The sequence below is a fragment of the Chinchilla lanigera genome, unplaced genomic scaffold, assembly GCF_000276665.1.
Source record: "Chinchilla lanigera isolate Chin_1 unplaced genomic scaffold, ChiLan1.0 scaffold00057, whole genome shotgun sequence".
Lineage (NCBI taxonomy): Eukaryota > Metazoa > Chordata > Mammalia > Rodentia > Chinchillidae > Chinchilla > Chinchilla lanigera.
In genome coordinates this window covers 962,263-969,108 of record NW_004955458.1, presented here as the reverse complement: position 1 = coordinate 969,108, position 6,846 = coordinate 962,263, and positions in this window count along the sequence as shown.

The following is a 6,846-nucleotide window of genomic DNA, read 5'->3' as shown; positions in this document are numbered from 1 at the left end:
GTTCAAGGCCAGTCTGGAATACATAGCAAGACAAAAAAAAGGACATAGAAAAAGTATAAGTCTGATCATGTTACTTCCCTGTGGAATGTCCCCTAATAGTTTCCCATTGCCTGTAGAATAAAGTCCAAAGAATTTAATTCAGGGCCTCACGCATGCTAGACAAGCCTACCACTGAGCTACACCCTTGCCTCCGTATTGGGAGGTTTTAAGAAGTATGAGCTAAGCTAGGATTAGATTAACTACTAACTACATGGCAAGCAGACTGCAGGGAGCCCAGATTGGAACCAAGATCAGCCAGGTGGCTACTGCAGTGGTCCTATAAAAGCTGTCAGGGTTTTGGACCATGTTAAATTTTGAAAGTGGTAAGGGGTAGGTAAATATGGAATACATTTATATTCTAGTATCTAGCTTGATGTCTGACTAGACATTCAATGAATATTTGATGAATGAATTAAGAATTGATTCATCCAACTCAATAAATACTCAGAACTGGATGAAATCATCCATCCCTAGAGTCTCTACTAAAATCCCAACCCTTCTGCACACTGGAAGTAAGAGCAAAGGACCAGCTTATCTATTAACTAATATGTATTATATACATATTAATTGTTAATTCCTAAATCCATGGGGAGATGACAAATAACCCAGTAGGGAAATGGAAAAAGGCATACATGACCAGGCCTTTCACAGAAGAGGGATCATGAATGGGCAATAAATATATGGAAAAACCTCCTTAATAATCTGAGAAATATAAATTCAAACCACTATGAAATTCCATCTTATACACTGACTAAAAACCAATGTTGACAAGCATAGGATAGCCACCAAAACTCATATACCTTGGTGGGCATATATGTTGGAAAAGAAATGAACTGGAGACATTGAAGACAATCTGACCCAGGGTATGCCAGAGAAGACCTACCCCTGAGCTACACGCTAGCCCAGCAATATGTATATATACCCTTGAAGAAACTCTTACCCATGTACACCAGAACACATGCACAGAAAGGTTAAAAGCAATATTGTTTATAGTGACAAAAAGCTGCAAAGAAACCCAAATATTCATCAACAGAAAATTAATCAACAAATTGGTGGGCCATAATACATTTAGGAAAATCAATAAACGACAGCTCCCTGCATCAACATGGGTGAATCTTAGAAACAAAATGGAATGAAAAGACCAAGTTGAAGAGGTCTACAAGCAACACTATATGATTCTTACAGTGATTTTCAAAAAGGAGGGAGGACAAAATGAATAACACAGTAATAATATGAAGAAAACCCAGGAAATAAGCATAAAATTCAGAGGTTACTATAGAAGCATGTAAGATCCCTGAATGGTATTGGTAATTTTTTTCTTAAATTGGAGGATTATATAATGGTTGTCGATTTTATTATTATGCTTCATAATTTATATAAAATGTCAACTCAGGGAAGGTAAGGATTTTTGTTTTGATTTATTCATACCTGTATTCCCAGTACCAAGCACACACAATAGATGTTTGATAAATATTTGTTAGATAAATGAATACATATTACTTGTATTCTTTATATGAATCAAATGTTTCCTTTTTCTTCTCTTTCTTTCTTTTTTCTTTCTTTCTTCTTTAAACAAGGTCTGGAGGTATAGGCCAGGCTAGCCTCAAACCGTAGGTCCCCCTGCCTCAGTGCTGGGATTACAGGAGCATGCCACCACACCCAGCATGATATATTTTATCTTTTTGAGACAGGGTCTTGCTATGCAGTTCAGGCTGACCTTGAGCTCACTTTGTAGCCCAGGCTGGTCTCAAACTTGCAGCGATCCTCCTGCCTCAGCCTCCCCCATGGTGGGATTACAGGCATGCGCCACCACACCCAGCAGCATGATATAATTTAAAGAAGGAAAAATCAGGAGGCTGAGGCAGGAGGACTGCTACAAATTCCAGGCCAACTTGGGCTACAAAGTGAGTTCAAGCCTAGCTTGAACTACAAAGAGAGACCCTGTCTCAAAAATAGCCTACTTTAATCATGATGTCCCTTGATTATTCTAGATATAAGTCATACTGCTTTCTCAATTCCTATTACAGATAGCCTTTAAACCCTACCATTAGGGGTTGGGGATTTAGCTCAGTGGCACAGTGCCTGTCTGGCAAGCGCGATGTCGTGAGTTCAATTCCCGGTACCGGAAAAAAAACAAAAACAACAATAAACCCTGCTGTGTATCACAGTTACATGTATACATGTCATTCTTAGTGACTTTGAATTTGTGAAGGCAGGGATTATATTTTCTCTTTTTTAGACTCATTCACAATATGTGGCACAATGTGGAGGACCTCCAGGACAGCTCTCCTTGTAAGAAGAGCCACTGTTTCCATTTCAGCTAAACTTGGCCCAATTTCCATGTATAATGTGTACAGAGCTGGCTAAGATTTGTCTTCATCTCCTCAGTTGGCTTTAAGCAATGCAAACAGGTCTAGCTGAGACGCTGATGTGTAGTCTCTAAAGCAGACAGGCCCAGGCTGCCTCGCCTATCGCTCCCAAGTATGCGTGAGCTAGGCCAGGTGGCACCATGCTGTCGGCTGGGATTGAGCTTTGAGAAAGAAGCCGTGACATCTCAGGGCACGAGGATTACGTATCAAAACTGAAGCACTTGGCCCGGGATATAGCGCAGAGGCACAGCACCTGCCTGGCAAGCTCGAAGTCCTGAGTTTGATCCCACTACAAAAAAAAAAAAACTTAAGCACTGATTCCAAAACACTAGATAGGGCCCCAATCTGTAATATGTAGATTACTCTTTCTGCATCTCTCTCTCTCTCTGCATATTGCAGGGGTGATTTCAGGTCTCCCACCCAGCCCAGCTCACAGCTCTCACTTACTTTCTGTCTTTCTCCTAGTCATTCATCCCTGAGCCTCTCCCCTCTTCTTGAATTAATAAAATCCAGGTTCAGCCCTAGGTTGAAGCTTTTGTTCCCGTTAGCCATTATTCTGACCGGACTTAGGACCCCCTTGGCTCCCCACCATTTTAGATATGTATTTGTGTCTTTATCTGTACTATGGGTCACACTGGAAGTGGTAGACTGGAATTAACTTGCTAGAATTCCAATAACCTTCCCCTGGGATTATAAATATAAACTTCACCTTCACTCTATATTTGTATAGCACAATATCTTCATAGTAGATGCTCAATAAATACTGGTTTATTACTTGGAATCACAAGAGATAAGGGTTGATAAGCCAGACTTATACTATGTAACACAGAGACATACTGTTTATTTGTATCATGGCAGGATCTTGCTGTATCAGACTGTCCTTGAACTCACTGTATAACCCAGGCTGGCCTCAGACTCACAGCAATCCTCTGTCTCAGCTGCCCGAGTGCTGGGATCACAGATGTATGCCGCCATGCCCGCCTTATTTAACATATATTTAAGAATAAAAAAGAATTTAATAACCAGACGTGGTGGCACCCACCTGTAATCCCAGCACTCTGGGAAGCTGAGGCAAGAGGAGCAAAATTCAAGCACAGCTGCAGCAATTTAAGGATTTAAGAAGACCTTGTCTCAGAAAATTAAAGAGGGCTGGAGACGGAGCTTAGTGCAAAGACCCTGGGTTTAGTCCCAAGTATAATCAACCAATCAATCAAACTTATTATCATCTAGTATTTTCTTACATTTTGCAAATGAGAAAATTGAAGGCAAGAAATTGTTTTTCTCAAAATCACATAATTAATGGTACCCTCAAATCAGATAAACTTCAGATACCTAACTTTCTGTCCTTGGCTCTTTACAACACATTACGTGGACTTTTATTTTCTATTTTGTCTGTATGTTTTCCTTGACTTGGGAGGAATCTTTCAATGACAAAGACCAATCTGTTTATAGATCTTAATTGTGGCATCTAGATAAATACACAGGACATGTAGCAATCCCTCATACAAATTCAGAAGCACTTGCTGGGCATGGTGTGCTAGGAGTAAGGATGTGAGTGCTAGCGTGGGTAGCCTGGATAAATATAAGAGACAGAAAGAGGGCTGCTGTCGTCGTCGTCGCTTGTCGCTTGCTGCCTTTGTTTCCTCTGCCTCCCATGAACCATTTCTCTATGCCATGCCCCTCCGCCTGCCATCTGATTATGGATTGAAACATCTACAAACTTTGAGTCGAAGTAAACCTTCTCTCCTTTAACTTTAGGCGTCCAGAATTTTGTCTCAGCAATGAGAAAAGAAACCAAGACAGCAAGGCACAGTAGAAAAGCCACGAGTCAATGCCCACTAGCCTAGGAGTTTGAAATCAACGAGAGCAGGGTCAGTGGCGCTTTCACCTGCAGTCCCAGCACTCTGGCAGACGGAGGCAGGAGGATTGTGGGTTTGAGGCCAGCCTGGGTTACATAGTGAGATCTTCTCAGAGAAAAAACACAAAGAAAGTAACAATCACAAATACAGATTGGAGGTGTAGCTTAGTGGTAGATCACCTTACTTAGCCCAGGTCCTGGGTTCCATCCTGCACAAAAAAAAAAAAAAAAATCATAAATAGGGGAAAGAGCAGTCCTTTTCGGATGTAGAGGAACCACTTCAACTTGCAGGAAAAAGAGAATCCAGGAAAGTTGACGCAGGAAGGAACCTTGAAGATCGCTACTTCTCCTGAGTTGTTCTAAATAAGAAAGCTGGAGCCTTGAGAGATGAAGTAATTTGCACAGTCTCTCAACTGCTTAGTCGTAGAGCTGGGGGCAGACTCAAGGTCTGCACATCCAGGACAGCTGTTTGTTCCATGCCACATGCTGGCCATATGTACATCTAGCAAGACACAGAATCATCCTAAGCCATCAGGAATGAAAAACAAATCGCTCGAACCCTTCCTCTTCTCTGACAGTATTGTTTTTAAATTGACAAATAATTGTGTGCATGTATGGGGTACAATGGGATGTTTTGACGTAGGTATACATTACAGAAAGATTCAATGCTGTGATTAACATATCCATCACCTCACTAATTTATTTTGCTGCGTGTGGTAAGAACATTAAAAATCTCTTTTGGCAATCTTGAAATACCCAATACATTCACTGTGGTCAACATGCAGTGTAATAGATCATTAAAACTTACTCCTCCAGTTTAACTTTGTATCCTTTATCAACATTTTTCCTTCCCCTACTCCCACCCCACAATATTTTTCTCTTTTTTGTGTGTTTCTCTGTGTGCTAGTCACTGTCTCTTTTAAACCCCTTTTAGGTTTCTCCCTGTGAAACCCTCTCTCTGGAGTTTCAAACTGAACTGTAGTAGGCCTGCATAAATCTTTTTTTTTTTTTTTTAATTCTCAAAACTGTTTCCTGTCCAAAGGCAAACACGTACAATCAAGACTCTTTCATGGTGACCTTTGAGGTAAAGAACACTCGAAATTTCGATATGAGAGATGCTGAACCTCCCTCCTAACCCATCCAGTCAATTAAAATGAGTCTCTGGCCCCCCTGAGAGTTGTTAACCAATCCAAGGAGAGAAAAGATCAATCTCATTTCTTCCTCACTACTATGCAGGGAAGCTGAAAACCAGTCAGAATCTGCCACTGGCAGTCATTAGAAAAACTGACCAATCAGGCCAACCTTGTTACATGGCCTGGTAGGAAAAGAAAGGAATTGATTGGTGAGGCTAGTTCTGACTCCACACCCTTTCCTTCCTGGACCCAGTTTCTTTTAGTAAAGTGCAGAAAGGACTTCTCCAAGCCGGTAGTTAAAAAGATCCCTAGACCCTCAGCTAATTTTGGATCATCTTTTTTGCCTTCGAACTCTCCCTTCACTCACAAATCTCTATTATCTACTTCATGCAATCTCACTGCTCTGCTACCAATGTAATTTCTTGTTTCAAACCTTGTTACAACAGCCCCTAGGGTTCTCAGCCTCCCCACAGATCTCCACCCACCAAGGTGCCAAACAACTTGTTTTGCATGATTTACGGGAGTGAAAAAGTTCGAAGTTATAGTTGATTCTCGGGAGTTACCAACCAAGGGCCTTGCAATGAGCCGTCTCTAGGGAGCAGTGCAGAACTGAACTGCCATGCTCTTAACTATAACAACAGTGATGATGGTGATGACGATGATGATGATGACGGCAGCAATTACTGGACTTTTACTGGATACCAAGTACCTTGCTAGAAGCTTCATTATATTATCATCCCAATATTGGCTGTAAAGTAAAAAAAACTTTTATTCCCAGTTTACAGAGGAAATTTATTTAGAAGGGTTAAATAACCTGCTCAAGGTCATAGAACCCAAGTTTGAATCCACAGCCCACCGCTGAAGGCGGGTAGGGTGGGTATCAGACATTGCAGGCGGTAACACTTTTGGAAGGAGCCAGCTTTAGCTTCTCACAGGCCCGTTCTCTGAGTCTCCTCTGGGATTGCTAGCGGAATCTGAGATGGTCCGAATCGCGGAAACCAACAGCTGCAACAGTCATTTGGCCGTGGCGGCTCCTCAGAACTGTGGGCTTTCTGCCTCATAGGATGGGAAGCTGAGAGCAAAAAGGAATTCCGTTTTCGAGGGGGTGGGGGTGTCGGGGGGCCTCCGGGGATAAAGTCCTAAGCTCTCGCTAGCCTGTCTTCTCTCTACAACACCCGACATGGTGCCTGCCACCGCTTAGTATGTTGTAAATACCTGTTGATTGATTTCCAAAGATCTCAGTTCTGCCCCTGCCCCAGTCAACAAGCGGAACTGGGGAGAGATTTGGGGATTTCGGGGAACCTATGAGGATCCTAATCGAGCTGAAATCGTGGATTTAGGCAAGGCGGGAAGGGCCCCCACCCTCCTCTTCTCTCCGCTTCTCCTATTTCCCCCCCACCCCTCCCCTCCCTTACAGGAGCTCAGGGCCATAAAAATGCAGATGGAG